Below are 21,396 nucleotides of genomic sequence, written 5' to 3' on the forward strand. Positions count from 1 at the left end.
AATCGAAAGTGCACCAACCTTTAGGAAAACTTTAGGATTGAAACCTTTAGGATACGGATTAATAAGCCACAAAAGAGAAATATTCATGAAAGGAAACTTCTAAACAGTATATTTGTATAAACGTATATCTGGTATACAGATGCCTACTTCTGGGAGGAAAACGTCTAAGCCAATTGTTTGTATAATGTCAGCCTGAGGCACAGATGATCAATTTATTTTTATATATGTTCCAGTTTATGATGAAACATTTTGTGAGGATGGATCTTAAGAGCGTTGTAAAGAAGACATTCCATGTTATTTTCTTTATTTTTACCAGGTGTGTTATGGGCTGAATTGTGTCCCCAAACATTCGTGTATTGAAATCTTAACCTCCAGCAGCTCGGCTGTGACTGTGGTCAGATAAAGAATCTTTAAAGAGGTAATGAAGTTAAATGAAGTCATCAAGGAGGGCCTTAATGCTATTATAACTAGTGTCCTTATAAGGAGAACTTTGGACACAAACATGTACAGAAGGATGGCCATGTGAAATGTAGGGAGAACATGACCATCTATAAACCAAGGAGACAGGCTTCAGAAAAAAACAACCTGCTGACCCCTTGACCTTGGGCTTCTAGCTTCAGAACTTTGAAAGAATAAATTTGTTTCTTTAACTCACCCAGTGTATAATACTTTGTTATGGCAACCCTACTAAGTTATTATAAAATGTCAGTCTTTTCATCAATGAAAGGGGGGTGAGAATTACTTATCTCATAGGGATACAAGCTATCTTTATCTTTAAGGGATAAGCTATCCTTATCTTTATTTCTCCACTACTTAAAACAACCCTGTGCTCTAGGGTGGATAAACAAAGTTAATTATACATTATATTCATGCTCACATATATGCTGACTGCAACTGAAATGGTGAACATATACTGTATATAACGAAACATAGTTTTCCTTTAGAAGATTTGCTCTTTTATATTTTTATAATGATGATAAAAAATGTGCAAACTTACCTACACCGATTAATTTACCGAATGCTGTGGAACCTGATATAATTCGAGCTTGAATTTCTGCTATCCTACACAAATACCTTTTAATATTTATTGTAATTTAAATACTGATATAGTAACCTAAAAGATATTTGACCAAAGAGGATTGTATTCATATGCTAACTTCTCAAACGCGATTTTTTTTATTTCTCTAGATTCTACTACTTTTGTTTATTCATATTTTCATATAATTTTACATGGAGTGTTTGTATACTTATACTGCTTCATTATTGCTATCATTATTAGTTATTCATTGGAGTCTTTGCATATGTCATTAGTTGCATAAAAAATATTCAATCGTGAATATGCTATATTTTATATAACTATTTTTATTATTTGATGTTGAGATGAATTAAGCAAATACAATTAATTAATATTTAACTTATTTGTAAAAAAATCTGTGAAGTGAAATTTTCTTGTTAGTTAGTTATATTAAGCTGCAAATATGGCTTCTGTGAGGCAACTTGCTAAGATACCTACCCTATTAATTCTTGGTAGCCTTGGAGCTATAATTGATTAGAATTCCTGGTCATATTTTAGTGTAAGCAATACATTGCAGAGAGAGCTTAAAACAACAAGTAACAATTGATGGTATCAGTACTAATTTTTTTTAGAGTACAGTTTAAGGAACATTCTTTAAATTTTTGATCCACATGATTTTCTTTATCAAATACGCCATGAAACACACTATTACAAATTTGAATTTTCCATAGGGGCACACTAACTCGCATTTTGAATTACTAAGGTAAAATTCACCGCCCAGAAGATGAATTATTTCTATAAAATAAGAGTATATATTTAGTAGCCTTCTAGTGAATATATTAAGAAGTTGTGGTGCTGAAAACTACAAGAAATACGTGCATTGAAGTGCATTCGTTTTTGATGATCTCTTTGAAAGCAATTCTGTTCTTTAAGGAAAGCTCTGCTTAATTATAAATTCAATTTCATGCAAGTCACTGTGATTTTGATTCAGTGTTCAATCCCACCTGACAATTTGCAATTATAAATTAACTCTGAAGGCTTATTCATTGTACCCTGAGATATTAACCACTAAGGTTCATAGACACTAGTGCCTCCAGTATTTTGGTTTGTTCACAATCTTTGATATGCATTTGTATGCTAATATTAATTCTTAATAATGCAGGACTGCTGAGATTTGGGCAATTTCTCTTTCTCTGTGTCTCCTATAATTGTTTGTCAAGTGGGGAATACAGAGAAATTAAAAATTGCCTTAAGTCACTGGGCAAAAGTTGCGTTATTCATTTTTTCTGTTTATTTATTTATTTATTTATTTGAGAGACAGAGATCACAAGTAGGCAGAGAGCCAGGCAGAGAGAGAGGGGGGGGGAAGCAGGCTCCCCATGGAGAAGAGAGCCTGATGCGGAGATTGATCCCAGGACCCCAGGATCATGACCTGAACTGCAGGTAGAGGCTTTAACCTACTGAGCCACCCAGGTGCCCCTCGTTTTTTCTGTTTAATGCAGGGACTTTAAACTTTTGCTCTTGTATACATTTAGTGAAAGATCTGTGCCAGTCCTGAACCTTATATTTGTTTCTAATGTTGCCCAACATGAATATTTCTGTTATTTTGAATAGTGATGTGTGGATACATACCCATGACGTAAGTCAAATTACTGATTTGCTAAACAAAATTGACCTTAGTTCAATGACGTTAAATGATCATGGGACTAATGAAACTATCACAATGACCTGAGTAATAGTCAAGAGTAGTTCAGGTAATATATCCAACTGGACAATGAAATTATATTTCAGTTGAGGTCTCTAAAATGTATTATTGACAACTTGATTGCACATAGGAATATTATGGTGCAAAATGTTGAATTAACATAAAAATACTATTGACATCTTAACAAGAATACAAATGGAAAATCAAGTATAACATATTTAAATATTTAAGAGTTATAAATTAAGCCACAAATGTTAAGTAAAATATATCCTGGTGCCCTACCATGAGATACATATCTTACAATTAGAAAAGTTTAAAACAAAAGATACATGTAAAGTTAGGGCATTTACATTATCAAAGTATGCAAAAGATGGTTGAATTTAATACTACAAGCATCTGGATGTTCTGTTGATGAGCATGGAACATTTGGAGGAGCAATTGAAAAAGTAGCATTAAAATATTTTGTTCTACAAGTTTTTAAGTTTTGTTCCAAAAAAAAAAAAACACTTAAGTTGTTAGAATCAAGCTTCTCACATGATTCATATTTTATTGCAGTAATGATTGTTAGGAGATAATCTTCCATGGGTCTCTTCCATATTCTGTAAGCAAAGTCACTGACTAATCTTGGTTTCAAGTTTATTTCAGACTGTGTTCAAGAATGTTTGCATAGTGATCAGCCTTGGAAAATAATTATTGTTCTCTAAAGCAAAGGACAGACTTGTTTATCTCATTAATAAAGATAGGGGTTTAGGAACCCACTGGCTTTTGGCTTTTTTTTTTTTTTTTTTTTGGTCACTCTGTGGGAAGTGGACTTGGGTAACCACCATGAAAATGTAAATTCTCTACCATCATTGCTAGGAATAATAACATGTTTTTGGTCTCCAAATCAAGGGTCTTTTAACAGAAACCATAAGACTTCGACCAGCTAACAAGTTAGTTTGCAAGTAGGGTAAAATCTGTGAGACTTTAGAGGCATGGAGCAATAATCTAGGTATTGAATAATAACATGTTAATTATGTTTTACGTTCTTAAGTAATAAAATATAAAATAGAAATGTGTTAGGGCTCATTTAGAATAATTATGTATCATGTTGCCATAATCAAAATTTTGATATAAGATATAATTATTGGCAATAATTACCAAAAGTGTTACATAATAAAATGTATAATATTATCTCATAAATATATTATGAAACATGCAAATTAAATACAAAATAAGAAAAGACTTTTTATTATTTCCATAGTTGAGCAAAGATTATCTTGCTCAAAACTTTTAAAGTGTCCATTAAAATTTATTTATTTATTTATTTATTTATTTTTAAAGATTTTATTTATTTATTTGACAGAGAGAGATGACAAGCAGGCAGAGAGGCAGGCAGAGAGAGGGGGGAAGCAGGCTCCCTGCTGAGCAGAGAGCCCGATTCGGGACTCGATCGCAGGACCCTGAGATCATGACCTGAGCCGAAGGCAGTAGCTTAACCCACTGAGCCACCCAGGCGTCCCGTCCATTAAAATTTAAATGTAAATTCTAGTTAATAAAATTAAGTTATAGTATTCTGAATAATTCTGAATAGCATTTTTAAAGTTTAGCCAAAGATAAAGTTAATTTTTATAATTCTGTGGACTAATGTCCATCAAATTTCCTATATGAAAACTATGTTAGACTTTATGTAATTCATGTTTAGAACACATCTATACAAATTTAAGTATAATATGTTATTGATTACTAAAATGTTCCTCTCTTTTTGAGAGAAGGGGAATACAAATAAATAGTATAGAATCCCTCCTAAATGTTCTTAATTACCAGAACCAATTGCCTATTATTTGAATGTTAAAACTGGAATTAAAATATGAACCTATTTCCCCTTTCTCCTAATTCAGCTCCTGTGACAGCATCTGTGTTGTCTTCAATTTCACCTATGAAAGACAACACTGGGGTTCAGAGGTTCAAAGTTTTTCCATATCCCTCAGAGAGGTAAGAATGGAAAAAAGGATGCCAATGTATTCAAGTTTTAATGGAGCCAGGGATGTACATTTGACTCTATCACATCTTCCTACTTACTTAGTATCTCAGGGTCAGGGCTCATACCAGAGAAGTAGACAGAAGTGACCAATTTGTATTATGATCTTAGCTATACTCCATAATTTCACACCAGCTCTGACACTATTTAGCTATCCTTTTTTCTAACATAGTTCACTCAGTAAAGTTTGGTTTGATTATTATTAAATGTATAATGACCTGGCCTCCTTGCCTGAATTTGGAACAACTCTAGGGACCATCTTGCTCCAAGCTTTCTGTGGAATTGACTAGGACCTTGGTTATGACTGCACTGCAGGCAGTGTCTCCATCTGATCAGTCGTTGCTTTCATTGCCTCACAGTAGCTGATCCCAAAACTCTCTCCATTTAGTTCCCTGCAGGTAAATATCAATCTCAGAGTTTGTTTCTCAGAAAACCCTACCCAAGAGAATTTGTACCTGACAAGGTCCAAGGAAACAGACTCTAACATGGGATTTTGGAGCCAATATATGCTGACACTGACAATTCTTCCAACATTGATCGTAGACATCACAATGATCTTAGCATATCATGTGCAATTGTTAAATTTCCTCTTCTTCTTCTTGTCCCCCCCCCCTACCCATAGTGGTGGGTTTGGACGGGATATCAATGAGAGAGAATGCACTTATGGATGATAGGTAACTTTAGAGAGGTTCAAGTATGCTAGTAATAGCAAAGACAATAAACACTGATGCACTGAAGAAATACAGTAAAATTCTGAGAATGGCTAATTTATTAAATGGGAGTCAATGCTGAAAGTCAGAGGGTCTCCTTTGCAGTGTATAAAAAAGACTTATTTCCATAGGAAGAGGGTGAGAGCTAATGATAAAACCTCACACTTAATTTTAAAAACAGTAGAGCCCTAGAGAAGGTTGAATTCTCATCTCTAGCTAGTTACCTACAAAAAAAAATAAAGCCTTAATTAGAAGAAGTGAGATTCTTTGACTTGGGTTGGCAATGTTTGGGTCAAGCCAATTGAAAAGGCTTGAAACCTCCAAACACATGGACACCTTGAATCTGCAGCAATGCCATCCCACTTCTTGTTGGACTTGATACAAAAGATAGTGCTTGACAAGACACCCTACCCCAATTTTATCCCTGATCTCAGCCAAAACCTATAGAAAAAGTCAAATCATATCATAATCCAGCTAACAGTCTGCATTCATTGTCTTGTCCTAGTGCTATGTTAGTATTTTAACCTTTGTTAAAATATAGGCCACGAGGACTTGAGACTCTCTGAACATTCTAAAGAATACTATGGAAATTAAATTGTATATCAAGAAGTGGCAAGTAAGTTGAAGGACTTGGTAAGAAAGATGTGCTCCAAATGCTGGGAAATAAATTTGTGAAGCCTTCAGAGTCTGAGAAGTCATTTTTAGGAGTATCTGGAGTCTGGGGTATATCAGCACATCTGCTTCAAAGTGAAAGACAAATTATTATATCTCACACTTCCTACCTCTAAGAAGGAAGCATAATGCATGGTAGACCTCTTCTGGGGAAGCATTTTTCACATGTTAGAACATTTCTCTTCCCCTTCTGTTGGGTAACACATAAAAGGCTATAAGCTTTGGATGTGGTTAAGAAAAGCAGGCCAAGGCAGCAGTGCAAACAGAATCATTCATTGGTCCAAACTATCTGCAGTCCCTATGGTATTAAAGGCATCTTGGAAAATATAATGCATGGAGTTTATAACAAGCTCTAATTGAGCTATCACAATGTAGGCCTCTAGAGTCTTTGAGCAATATAATGCCATGTGCAGTAGATAATTATGTACCATTTTACAAAGAGCTGGTGTCATGCAACTGAGCCTTGGTAAAGGGGAGATACATGAAGTGGAATATCAATGATCATGTGATCAGAAATGCCCCACAGTGGCTTCATCCTGTCAAGTCTGCAAATTCACCCACACAGTCCATCATAACTTGAAAGTGATACCTCTGGGATTGGACAAGAGCAGGCACAAAAAAGCCATAGGAGAGCTGTATGAGCAAGTGGCCCTGACTCTAATGTCATCTACTGGTGATGCACTGGCACCTTTTCAATCCCACCAATGGCCAAATGATGGCGTATTTCTTGACCTGATGGTAGACAAGAAAAATGGCAGCCTTGTTTCATTGTCAGTATATGGGTACAATTTGAAAATGAGCTGCTCTATGTTACAGTTCCCTCTTTCAAGGATGGTTGTGAATGGCAGAAGAAAGGAGAACTCCTTCCAGTAGACAAAGCTTTGGAATGTATATCTAGCGATCCACTTCATATGGAAGGAGAAAAGGCTAATAAAAATATGCATAGGCTCATGGGTGGTGGCAAATGGCTTGTCTGCTTGGTCAGAAACCCACAAAGATTAGAAGATTGGAAGCATGTCAATCTAGGAAAGCAGAATTTGGTTGACCTATGGGGGTGAGCCCATATTGTAAATGGCTTTGTGTTGCATGTTAGAATCCACTGAAGGATACACATTGTTAAAGAGACAATACACAACTAAAGTGTGCAAAATGACTTTGCCAAATGACCACGGCCAGCACAATAATAATTGGATGGTAGCCATGATGCAAGTGGTGTAGGATGCAGGTTATGAACTGGCCCAGCACCGTGCACCCTGATACATGAAGACTGATCAAACTATTGTTGCTACTGCATATCTAACCTTCCAGAATGAGATCCATGCTGAGTCTCCATTTCAGCACTGCCACATAGGAAACTCACAGCAAAAACTTGGTGATAAGTGATTATGTTATACTTCTTCCACTCTGTAAGAACAATGATATACCTTAACTGAAAATGGCACATATTCTGGAAATGTTTTTTATTTTTCTGCTCACATTTTCATAGGCATAATTACCTAAGGATTTATAGAACACATGATCTACCAAGACAGAATGCTATAGAGTGTTACAATGGACTAAGAATTCATTTTATAGCAAAGGGGGTATGGCTGTTGGCACATGCCCATGGGATCCACAGATCTTATAAACTAAATCATGCAGAAGATGCCAGCATGAAAAAGTAATTGATTGGCTTTTGAAGACACAACTACAGTACCAGTTTGGAAATGATGTACTTCAAAGATAGAGTGTCATTTTTGGAATGCACTATCCACCATAAAATCAATTACAATTATACCATGAAGAGGTGAAGTGGAAAGCTTCAACCTAGGAAATAATAGGTAGAAAGAGAACCCTGCTGCATATATCTCACTTGATTTTGGAGAATTTGTGGTTTTCTTTCTTATAACTCTGGGTTATATGTGTTTGAGGTCCTGATTTCCAAAGAGGAAACATTTCCATAAGACAATACAACAATAGTAAAATAAACTTTAAGCTACGGCTTCCCCTTACAGATTTTGGGCTTTTTATGTTAAGACATTAGCAGACAAGGAAAGGAGTCCCAATCCTGTTACAAGTGATCATGCTGATGGTACAACCCAGACTGAGCCAAAGATTGACAGGGTGTCATCAAGTAAAGAAAGAGAAATTATTTCACATAGCATAATATCCTCAACATTCTTCCATGTTGCCTCACATAGAAGGATATCTTTTTTTTAACTGAGCAATATTCCATTACACATTTATATGACATTTTCTTCATTCATTCATCCATTGATGGATATTTAAATGGTTTCTATGTCACAACCATAGTAAACAATGCTTCAGTGAACAAGGGAATGGAAATATCTCTCATATCTCTGATATCTTCAGCTCAATATTTTTGGATAAATAACACAAAGTGGGATTGCTGAGCCATACAATATTTCTATTTCTAAGTTTTTGAGGAACATCCATACTGTTTGCCTTAATGACTGTTCTAAGCTAAGTGTAATAACCCAATCAGAGAAGGACAAATATTACATGGTTCTAATTGCATGAGGGGCCTAAATAGCCAAACACATAGAAGCAGAGGGTAGAATAGTGGTTGCTAGGGACAAGGAAGAGGGGGAAATGGGGAATTGTTATTCAACAGGTATAAAATTTCAGTTATGCAAGATGATGTTCTAGAGATCTGCTGTGCAACATTGTCCCTATAGGTAACAGTACCGTGTTGTACACATAAAAGTTCATGAAGAGGGTAGATTTCATATTAAGTGTTCTTACCACAGTAATAAAGGAAAAAAAAATAGAAGTACGAAAGAGAAAAAAAATGAGGGCAGTTAATATCTTCGACATTTAGGGGAATTTACGTGGGAGCTCTTGGAATTACTTTATTCAATTTTGATAATGAATGAACAGGTGTAGCATTCATAGACTGAAAGGGTCATAATGATAAGATCTCAGATCCATCAAGGACGGGATTCTGGGTCTCCCCACTAGGCAAGTGATGTTAATCTGGAATGAGTACAGGAGGATGATGATGAACATCAGTTGCAGCCTCTAGCTTGTTCCCACTACCTGTCCTCCTGTAAATTTCCCTAAGAAAAGAAACAACAATTCTGAAGGAGCTCCTATAAGAATTATTTATGAAATGAATATGGAGTAAAGCAAGAATGGATTATAATCCATTTTGCATTGTGCCATTAAGATCTGTTCTTGAAGACCAAGGCGCTCCTTCCTCCTGCTGCTGGGAGTGGTATAAGCCTGAGAGTTCAGTGGAATTAAGCTTTAGGAATTGCCTTTGGCTAAAAAAAAAAAAAAAAAAAAAAAAAAGCCTCCTTCCCTAAGTTTACCCCATGGCTAGGACTGTGTGCATTCAAAGACTGGCTGAATTCTGAAGAGCCATGCCAGCTCCAGGAGCTCTCATGGGCTTGACTAACAGGTCCTCTGCTGTAATTGAATTGCAGTTCCTGTTCCTCCTTTTGAGCAAGTCTATGTCCTCTATTCTCCAGGAATCTGCCTCCACCTAAACCTCCCTCCCAGAGCCTATGTCCAGGGAAGCCAACCTAAGACAACTAACTTTATAGAAGATTAAATTAGTTGAATGATTTGGATAGTTTTAATTCAGAAGTACCATTACACATACTCATATTTCATGGTTAATTGCTACTATAGTATTTTCCTTTGCAAAATGCTTTTATGTGGAAAAGGCATCAGAGACTTTATTCTCTTGTTCTGTATTTCTATTTCTATAATTAATGGATAACTTGCCTTTGGAAATTTAGTATATATTATCTCAATTTCTGTTCGACTGTTTGGTTTAAATTGTAACTCTTATTACAAAGGGTAAATGGAGTTGGTTGCCTGACAGTAAAGATTACTATATTTACTAATTTTTGACTAGAAACAGACTGGATGAAATACTTTTGACTTCAAGTTGATTAATAATCACTCTTCCAGGTGTTCATATTTTTGTATTGTGTGTCATATTTTTGACACAAATCAAGGGGTTTTTGAAGATCATTTATCCATTTGGGATCCCAGTTACAAGCAAAAGAAAATAATTCTGCATATAGAATTAGGAAGGGAATTCATCAAGAAGGCATCAAGTACCCTATACACACACACACACACACACACACACACACACACACACAGTTTCCTCATTCTCAATTAATACCTTTAAGAAGTGGTACACAGTATTTTTTTCTGTAAATGTTGACATTGTATGGCCTTTGTAGTCCATACAATCTATCACACTTGCTCAAATCTGCCTTTATAGCATAAGAGACCTCCAGACAAAATACAAACAAATTAAGATGGCTGTGTTGCAATAAAACTTTGTTTACAAAAGTAAGCAACAAGCTGGATTTGTCCCAAAGCTTAATTTATTGACCTCTGCTTATTATAGTGAATTTATTCAACTTTCTCATTCCCTCACCACCCCTCACATTTTTTAATAATTCTGTCAGATCTATGTTGTCAGAACATGAATCACTTATAAATCTTCAATCACATTATGTCTATTTTTTGTCTAGGTGTAAAAAAAATATTTATATATTTATATATATGTGCATATGTGTGTGTGTGTGTGTGTGTGTGTGTGTGTGTGTGTGTGTATACACAGTACCTCTTTTGGCTTTTGAGAAAGCCTCTCCAATTATATCTTGGTTTCTGGAATCTCTACATGATCGTAAAGGTTGTTCTATGACCTTTATATTTGAAGTTCTATTTGAGTACATATAATATCCCTGGTTCACATTTTCTTTCGTATTTACTTTTTTTGGGGGGAGAGTACATGTTGCCACCAAAAATGCCTGACACTAATCTAATATCCTATCCCTTAAAAGTGATCTGGTCTTTTTGCCTGTGTGGCTAAATTATTTTTTGTTCCTTTGCGTTATAGTCTGTTACTACTAGATTTGTCTCAGTATTACCCATTCTGTGTTAATTTCCACAGTTAAACAATGTGCTTTTTAAAAGTCAGCCTATATTTTTCTCTTATTTTCATTGTTTTATTATGGTTTTTAGTGGTTTTCTTATATTGCTTTAGCTTCTTCGAGAATTACTATCATCTGGAGAATAGGTCTTCTTTGCTTGTCTTCTATAACTAAAATTGTCCTTCAGAAAATTTTATATCTCTTTTCAAAATTTTGTTAAAATTAATTTGTTTTCGTTTATAGTATATATTTTTCTTTAAATGTTTCATTAGTGTACTCAAGGTACTCTAACACAATATCAAACACCGGGTGACTTAAACATCGGGAGTTTATTTTCTCATAATTCTGGAAGCTGGAAGTCCAAGGTGACGATGCTGGCGGGGTTGGTTTCTCCTGAGACCTCCCTCTCCCCATGTCTTTCACATGGTCTCTACCTCACGCACATATGCTAGGGCGGCCCTTCCTTTTCTTCTAAGGACACCAGTCTTATTGAGTTAGCGTCCCACATGTATGACTTCACTTAAACCCTACATAACTCCTTAATGGAGCCTTCTCTAAGTACAGCCACACTGGGGTTAGGGTTTCAATATATGAGTTTTTAAGATGGCTGTTTATTCTTGTGTTACTTCTAGTATGGTCCTGATTTCTTAAATCTTCTCCTGGTATTACTAGTTTTTTCTTAAGCAAATAAACTACATTTTCACTTCCTCCTATTGACCAGGTATATTATTTCTAAATATTACTAATTCTGATTTACGTGTTTTTCATTTTTGTATCATTTTCTTTTTATCACTTGTTCATTTTTTTAGTTGGCCTCCATATTTTGCCTTGTACTTCTGGTATTTTTTTTCTGCTACTCACATTTTTGTTTTGTTTTGTTTTGTTTTTTCTTTTGAAATATCATTGAATAGAGTTCAAAAGCTCATCTTTTCTATTTCTCATGTTTAAATAAGTTGAACTTATTTGGGGGTGGCCAAGAAAATAGAAAAAATTTTCTGTTGGGCCGAGATACATCAGAATAACTTTAAGGTTTATATCTGTAGTATCCCTTCTACTCTTGTTCTCAAAAAGTAATTAAAATATCCTCTTGTCATACGCTCTATAATATATGACTCCTCTGTCCCTCCTCCCATTCATTTATTATTAGAGATCTCTCTCTCTCCTTTACCCTCAAAATTGCCTGCCTTGATCTATCTTCATATTTGTGTTCTATTTTTCACCTCATTATGGGACTTAATCTATTATTTATTTATTTATTTGTTTGTTTGTTTGTTTATTATTTATTTAATGTTCCTGAAAGTTCTGTGAATCCAGGCAACCCCGTAGATCCTTTGAATCCCCTATAAATCTCTTGTAATTACCTTGCCCAGTTTATCTGCTGTTCACAGAACAGCACTTGGGGCCTCCTACCTGTGTGACAGTATTCTTTCCAATGTGTGAACTAGTTTGTGACTGTTAAGTTATCTGGTTCTTAGAACCAATGGAAGCCTCTTGTCTCTCTCTTCCTCTGGTACTGCTCTTAGGATTTTTATATATGCATCTCTCCTGCCACTGGTCATTTGGCCCCACTGGCATTAGTTATACGGGTTGTGGTATTCTGTTCCCTAGTTTCCATGAAGCTTTGTAATTCTCCATCCTAGTTTCTCTTTTCTCCCTGAGGGGATTAGGGCATATTCAAAAAGTACCACATGCTGTCTCCTTGTCAATAGCTATCATGTATTATTGTATGATGCTCAGGATAGCCTTAATGTTCTCTGCATACTAAACTTTATACAGGCTTATTCTGACTCCAAGCATCTGCCCTCTCTTTTCTTAGAGCATTTACTTTAGAAAATGTGCAAATGTAAACTCTTTCTCTGCTCCTTTGAGATATAAATCTTCTCCCAACCTCTTGCCAGTTTTACAACCCAGGACTGTCTTTCTCAAGGGACCAGGAGTCGTAATCATCAGGGAAGGTAAGACCCCTCTCTCCTAGTCTTCACAGGAAGAGTAGGAACCTAATTTTGATAAATGCCACACACAATCACATTAATCAATCTTAATGTGTTCTAGTACTTTTCAACCTCACATTAGCACAACAAAACTCATCTTTTATTTCAGTGGAGTTGAGTTCAATTTGTTTCTTTTATTGAAATACTCTTGAGTCTTACTACAAAGGTCTTTAATAAAGTCTCCCTTGCCTGACTTCCTAACTCTGTCCATGAAATTCTTTGACACACTGGTCCATATTTTACTAAACAACTATTTTATTATTAGACAGATGAGTGGTCAGTGTTTGTGGTTGTTTATTTTATTTTGTTTTGGTTTTCTATATAATATAAAGTATATTTGAAAATGTACTTCGTAAGAAATTATTTTTATGACTAAAACTGGAAATGCTGATTCAAACAGTATATGCTTTTAAAAGTGTGATCAGGGATGCCTGAGTGGTTCATCATTAATTGTCTGCCTTTGGCTCAGGTCATGATCCCAGGTTCCTGGGATTGAGCCCCACATTGGGCTCCGTGCTTGGTGGGAAGCCTGCTTCTCCCTCTCCGACCCCCTGCTCCTGTTCCCTCTCTTGCTGTCTCTCTCTCTGTCAAATAAATAAATAAAATCTTTAAAAAAAATAAAAACAAAAAAATAAAAGTATGATCCATATTAAAATATTAATTCTCTAAAATTTTCATAAAATTTTAATATGAATTAACAACAACAACAGCAACAATTACATTACAATAACATATATACATGGGAATACATGAATTCTGAATGTGTTTCTAATAAGTTTGCTACAACTGTTAAGTCAAATGGAAAAAAGCAGCATCATTATTTAATTTGGAGCTCTTTAGTATTTATCTTTTTTTTTTTAAGATATTATTTATTTATTTATTTTTTTATTTTTTAATATAATTTTTTATTTTTTATAAACATGTATTTTTATCCCCAGTGGTACAGGTCTGTGAATCACCAGGTTTACACACTTCACAGCACTCACCAAAGCACATACCCTCCCCAATGTCCATAATACCACCCCCTCTCCCAAACCCCCTCCCCCCAGCAACCCTCAGTTTGTTTTGTGAGATTAAGAGTCACTTATGGTTTGTCTCCCTCCCAATCCCATCTTCCTTCATTTATTCTTCTCATACCCACTTAAGCCCCCATGTTGCAACACCACTTCCTCATATCAGGGAGATCATATGATAGTTGTCTTTCTCTGCCTGACTTATTTCGCTAAGCATGATACGCTCTAGTTCCATCCATGTTGTCGCAAATGGCAAGATTTCATTTCTTTTGATGGCTGCATAGTATTCCATTGTGTATATATACCACATCTTCTTGATCCATTCATCTGTTGATGGACATCTAGGTTCTTTCCATAGTTTGGCTATTGTGGACATTGCTGCTATAAACATTCGAGTACACGTGCCCCTTTGGATCACTACGTTTGTATCTTTAGGGTAAATACCCAATAGTGCAATTGCTGGGTCATAGGGCAGTTCTATTTTCAACATTTTGAGGAACCTCCATGCTGTTTTCCAGAGAGGTTGCACCAGCTTGCATTCCCACCAACAGTGTAGGAGGGCTCCCCTTTCTCCGCATCCTCGCCAGCATCTGTCATTTCCTGACTTGTTGATTTTAGCCATTCTGACTGGTGTGAGGTGATATCGCATTGTGGTTTTGATTTGTATTTCCCTGATGCCGAGTGATATGGAGCACTTTTTCATGTGTCTATTGGCAATCTGGATGTCTTCTTTGCAGAAATGTCTGTTCATGTCCTCTGCCCATTTCTTGATTGGATTATTTGTTCTTTGGGTGTTGAGTTTGCTAAGCTCTTTATAGATTCTGGACACTAGTCCTTTATCTGATATGTCGTTTGCAAATATCTTCTCCCATTCCATCAGTTGTCTTTTGATTTTGTTAACTGTTTCCTTTGCTGTGCAAAAGCTTTTGATCTTGATGAAATCCCAATAGTTCATTTTTGCCCTTGCTTCCCTTGCCTTTTGCATTGTTCCTAGGAAGATGTTGCTGCGGCTGAGGTCGAAGAGGTTGCTGCCTGTGTTCTCCTCAAGGATTTTGATGGATTCCTTTCGCACATTGAGGTCCTTCATCCATTTTGAGTCTATTTTCCTGTGTGGTGTAAGGAAATGGTCCAATTTCATTTTTCTGCATGTGGCTGTCCAATTTTCCCAGCACCATTTATTGAAGAGGCTGTCTTTTTTCCATTGGACATTCTTTCCTGCTTTGTCGAAGATTAGTTGACCATAGAGTTGAGAGTCTACTTCTGGACTCTCTATTCTGTTCCATTGATCTATGGGTCTGTTTTTGTGCCAATACCATGCTGTCTTGATGATGACAGCTTTGTAATAGAGCTTGAAGTCCGGGGTTGTGATGCCACCAACGTTGGTTTCTTTTTCAATATCCCTTTAGCTATTCGAGGTCTTTTCTGGTTCCATATAAATTTTAGAATTATTTGTTCCATTTCTTTGAAAAAGATGGATGGTACTTTGATAGGAATTGCATTAAATGTGTAGATTGCTTTAGGTAGCATAGACATTTTCACAATATTTATTCTGTCTTGCTGTTGGTGTAGAGAAATGCAACTGATTTCTGTGCATTCATTTTATATCCTGACACTTTACTGAATTCCTGTATAAGTTCTAGCAGTTTTGGAGTGGAGTCTTTTGGGTTTTCCACATATAGTATCATATCATCTGCGAAGAGTGATAATTTGACTTCTTCTTTGCCGATTTGGATGCCTTTAATTTCCTTTTGTTGTCTGATTGCTGAGGCTAGGACCTCTAGTACTATGTTGAATAGTAGTGGTGATAATGGACATCCCTACCGTGTTCCTGACCTTAGCGGAAAAGCTTTCAGTTTTTCTCCATTGAGAATGATATTTGCGGTGGGTTTTTCATAGATGGCTTTGATGATATTGAGGTATGTGCCCTCTATCCCTACACTTTGAAGAGTTTTGATCAGGAAGGGATGTTGTACTTTGTCAAATGCTTTTTCAGCATCTATTGAGAGTATCATATGGTTCTTGTTCTTTCTTTTATTGATGTGTTGTATCACATTGACTGATTTGCGGATGTTGAACCAACCTTGCAGCCCTGGAATAAATCCCACTTGGTCGTGGTGAATAATCTTTTTAATGTACTGTTGAATCCTATTTGCTAGTATTTTGTTGAGTATTTTCGCATCTGTGTTCATCAAGGATATTGGTATATAGCTCTCTTTTTTGGTGGGATCCTTGTCTGGTTTTGGGAACAAGGTGATGCTGGCCTCATAAAATGAGTTTGGAAGTTTTCCTTCCATTTCTATTTTTTGGAACAGTTTTAGGAGAATAGGAATTAGTTCTTCTTTAAATGTTTGGTAGAATTCCCCCGGGAAGCCGTCTGGCCCTGGGCTTTTGTTTGTTTGGAGATTTTTAATGACTGTTTCAATCTCCTTACTGGTTATGGGTCTGTTCAGGCTTTCTATTTCTTCCTGGTTCAGTTGTGGTAGTTTATATGTTTCTAGGAATGCATCCATTTCTTCCAGATAGTCAAATTTATTGCCGTAGAGTTGCTCATAGTATGTTCTTATAATAGTTTGTATTTCCTTGGTGTTAGTTGTGATCTCTCCTCTTTCATTCATGATTTTATTGATTTGGGTCCTTTCTCTTTTCTTTTTGATAAGTCGGGCCGGGGTTTATCAATTTTATTAATTCCTTCAAAGAACCAGCTCCTACTTTTGTTGATTTGTTCTATTGTTTTTTTGGTTTCTATTTCATTGATTTCTGCTCTGATCTTTATGATTTCTCTTCTCCTGCTAGGCTTAGGGTTTCTTTCTTGTTCTTTCTCCAGCTCCTTTAGATGTAGGGTTAGATTGTGTACCTGAGACCTTTCTTGTTTCTTGAGAAAGGCTTGTACCGCTATATATTTTCCTCTCAGGACTGCCTTTGTTGTGTCCCACAGATTTTGAACCGTTGTATTTTCATTATAATTTGTTTCCATGATTTTTTTCAATTCTTCTTTAATTTCCCGGTTGACCCATTCATTCTTTAGAAGGATGCTGTTTAGTCTCCATGTATTTTGGTTCTTTCCAAACTTCCTTTTGTGGTTGAGTTCTAGCTTTAGAGCATTGTGGTCTGAAAATATGCAGGGAATGATCCCAATCTTTTGATACCGGTTGAGTCCTGATTTAGGACCGAGGATGTGATCTATTCTGGAGAATGTTCCATGTGCACTAGAGAAGAATGTGTATTCTGTTGCTTTGGGATGAAATGTTCTGAATATATCTGTGATGTCCATCTGGTCCAGTGTGTCATTTAAGGCCTTTATTTCCTTGCTGATCTTTTGCTTGGATGATCTGTCCATTTCAGTGAGGGGAGTGTTAAAGTCCCCTACTATTATTGTATGATTGTTGATGTGTTTCTTTGATTTTGTTATTAATTGGTTTATATAGTTGGCTGCTCCCACGTTGGGGGCATAGATATTTAAAATTGTTAAATCTTCTTGTTGGACAGACCCTTTGAGTATGATATAGTGTCCTTCCTCATCTCTTATTATAGTCTTTGGCTTAAAATCTAATTGATCTGATATAAGGATTGCCACTCCTGCTTTCTTCTGATGTCCATTAGCATGGTAAATTCTTTTCCCCCCCCTCACTTTAAATCTGGAGGTGTCTTCGGGCTTAAAATGAGTTTCTTGGAGGCAACATATAGATGGATTTTGTTTTTTTATCCATTCTGATACCCTGTGTCTTTTGACAGGGGCATTTAGCCCATTAACATTCAAGGTAACTATTGAGAGATATGAATTTAGTGCCATTGTATTGCCTGTAAGGTGACTGTTACTGTATATGGTCTCTGTTCCTTTCTGATCTACCACTTGTAGGCTCTCTCTTTGCTTAGAGGACCCCTTTCAATATTTCCTGTAGAGCTGGTTTGGTATTTGCAAATTCTTTCAGTTTTTGTTTGTCCTGGGAGCTTTTAATCTCTCCTTCTATTTTCAATGATAGCCTAGCTGGATATAGTATTCTTGGCTGCATGTTTTTCTCGTTTAGTGCTCTGAAAATATCATGCCAGCTCTTTCTGGCCTGCCAGGTCTCTGTGGATAAGTCAGCTGCCAATCTAATATTTTTACCATTGTATGTTACAGACTTCTTTTCCCGGGCTGCTTTCAGGATTTTCTCTTTGTCACTGAGACTTGTAAATTTTACTATTAGGTGACGGGGTGTCGGCCTATTCTTATTGATTTTGAGGGGTGTTCTATGAACCTCCTGAATTTTGATGCTCGTTCCCTTTGCCATATTGGGGAAATTCTCCCCAATAATTCTCTCTAGTATACCTTCTGCTCCCCTCTCTCTTTCTTCTTCTTCTGGAATCCCAATTATTCTAATGTTGTTTTGTCTTATGGTGTCACTTATCTCTCGAATTCTCCCCTCGTGGTCCAGTAGCTGTTTTTCCCTCTTTTGCTCAGCTTCTTTATTCTCTGTCATTTGGTCTTCTATATCACTAATTCTTTCTTCTGCCTCATTTATCCTAGCAGTGAGAGCCTCCATTTTTGATTGCACCTCATTAATAGCTTTTTTGATTTCAACTTGGTTAGATTTTAGTTCTTTTATTTCTCCAGAAAGGGCTTTTATATCTCTCGAGAGGGTTTCTCTAATATCTTCCATGCCTTTTTCGAGCCCGGCTAGAACCTTGAGAATTGTCATTCTGAACTCTATATCTGACATATCACCAATGTCTGTTTTGATTAGGTCCCTAGCCTTCGGTACTGCCTCTTGTTCTTTTTTTTGAGTTGAATTTTTCCGTCTTGTCATTTTGTCCTGAGAAGAGTATATGAAGGGGCAAGTAAAATACTAAAAGGGTGGCAACAACCCCAGGAAAATATGCTTTAACCATATTAGAAGAGATCCCAAATCGTGAGGGGGGAGAAAGGGGATAAAAAGAGGTTCAAAAAGGAAGAAAGAAAAGAAAAATAAAAGAAAAAAGAAAAAAAAATGAAAAGAATTTAAAAGAAAAGAAAACACCTAAGAAAAATATAAAAAAGAAAAGATATATATATTAGATAAACTAGTAAAAAATCGTTAAAAAAGAAAAAGGTAACAGTTAAAAAAAAATTTACCCGAAGGCAAGAAAAAAAAACAAAAAATCAAAAAGAAAAAAATTAAATTAACCGCAATACTAAAAAAAAATCACAGGAAAAAAGCCATGAGTTCCGTGTTTGGCTTTCTCCTCCTCTGGAATTCTGCTGCTCTCCTTGGTATTGAAACCGCACTCTTTGGTAGGTGAACTTGGTCTCCGCTGGATTTCTTGTTGATCTTCTGGGGGAGGGGCTTGTTGTAGTGATTCTCAAGTGTCTTTGCCCCAGGCGGAATTGCACCGCCCTTACCCGGGGCCGGGGTGTGTAATCCGCTTGGGTTTGCTTTCAGGAGCTTTTGTTCCCTGAGCGCTTTCCATAGAGCTCCGGAGGACGGGAATACAAATGGCGGCCTCCTGGTCTCCGGCCCTGGAGGAGCCGAGAGCCCAGGGCCACACTCCTCAGTGCGCCCTCAGAGAACAGCGCCCAGTTACTCCCGTCTGCCTGACCTCCGGCCGCGCTCCGAGCTCACCGAGCCTGCGACCGGTTCAAGGTCACCCCGAGCTGCGAGCTTACTGTCGGCTCTGTCTCTGTAGCTGGCTTTCCCGTTCCAATACCCGCAAGCTCTGCGACACTCAGACACCCCCGATCCTTCTGTGACCCTGCGGGATCTGAGGCCACGCTGACCCCGTGTGGGCTTCGCCCCGGGTAGCCTCTGGAGCGATGTCCCTCAGCGGAACAGACTTTTAAAAGTCCTGATTTTGTGCGCGGTTGCTCCGCCGCTTGCCGGGAGCCGGCCTCTCCCCCCGGGGTCTATCTTCCCGTCGCTTTGGATTCTCTTCTCCGCCGGTCCTACCTTTCAGAAAGTGGTTGTTTTTCTGTTTCCAGAATTGCTGTTCTTCTTCTCTTCGATCTCCGATGGATTTTCAGGTGTTTGCAATCTTTAGATAAGCTATCTAGCTGATCTCCGGCTAGCTGAAGTAGTCTCAGCCAGCTACTTCTCCGCCATCTTGACTCCTCCCTCCAGTTTTTATCTTAATATAGCTTTTTTGTGGGTGTTTCAGAGTAAGATGTGTGGCATATCAATTGCTCAGTACCTGCTGTTACTTGTGATTAAGAAACAGACACTGTTCAAAGGAAATTGTCTTGTAATTACTACAAAAAAATAAAAAAAAAATAAAAAACAAAACAGGCAATCAAGACAGCTATTGTCTTCTTATATTTTAAGAAGAGAACTAAATTAAACCAGAACCTTTATTTGAACATCACAACTCGTTTAACTTAAAACTGTTTTCGCAAAATATCTACCACCCATGGTGATCTCTTCAGTGATTTAATTGTTTGTGAATATCTACGCTGACCTTTTAAAGCTTTACATCATTCTGAAAAATTGCCAGAAAATGAATGCAGGAAATTTTAAAGACCTTATTATTTATCTCTGAATTAATGTTTTTCAGTAATTAGTATTTTATTGGATTTAATCATCTTCAACACTAAGGTTTTAATCTTGGTTTTGTTTTCTTAAATCTTATAAATTTCTATCTATATACTTAACTCTTTAAAAGAGAAGAAGAGGGCTGCCTGGATGGCTCAGTACATGGAGCACACAACTCTTGATACCAGATGTTGTAAGTTTGAGCCCCATGTTGGACATAGAGATGACTTAAAAATAAAATCTTAAAAAAAAAAAAAAAGCAGTAGAAATCACCCTGGGAACCAAAACACAAGTCTTCTGAAGATTAAGAAAACACATTATAAGGAATATTTATAAACAAATTTTATAGGCTATGAGGAAAAATTGGGGAGGGAATCAGATAATTTTTTTTTCTGATTTCTGGCATTTTTTATTCTCAGTGTTTAGACTAGATAGTCCCAAAAGATACAAGTAATCTGCTATTCCCTTTACTGTGAGGAAGATGGACAGAAATTACGAAACCTAATAACAATTAGAATAAGAGGCTGTGTTTTATTTTCAGATAGATAGATAAATTCGTAGTTTCAATGTAAGCATTCAATTATTGATAACCATTATTTTTGCTATTTTAAGTCCTAGGACTAGACATACAATAAGACGTACTTTTCCTCAAGGACAGGGCAATGAAGAGGAGCACACGAGAGTCAATAGCTGCAATAAAGCACGGTAAATGTCATAATGAAAGAACATAAGGGAAGACCTTAGTTGCATAGATTAGTAATTAAAGATTCTGCCTGGGAGAATCACAACAGGCATTACTATAGAATTCCACCTTAATGTAGTAACATTTAAAAGAATTAGCATGATTTCAGTAGTGTTGCCAACTCATCCTTAAATTTCCATTATAG

This window comes from Mustela lutreola, chromosome 13, assembly GCF_030435805.1.
Source record: "Mustela lutreola isolate mMusLut2 chromosome 13, mMusLut2.pri, whole genome shotgun sequence".
NCBI classification, from domain to species: domain Eukaryota; kingdom Metazoa; phylum Chordata; class Mammalia; order Carnivora; family Mustelidae; genus Mustela; species Mustela lutreola.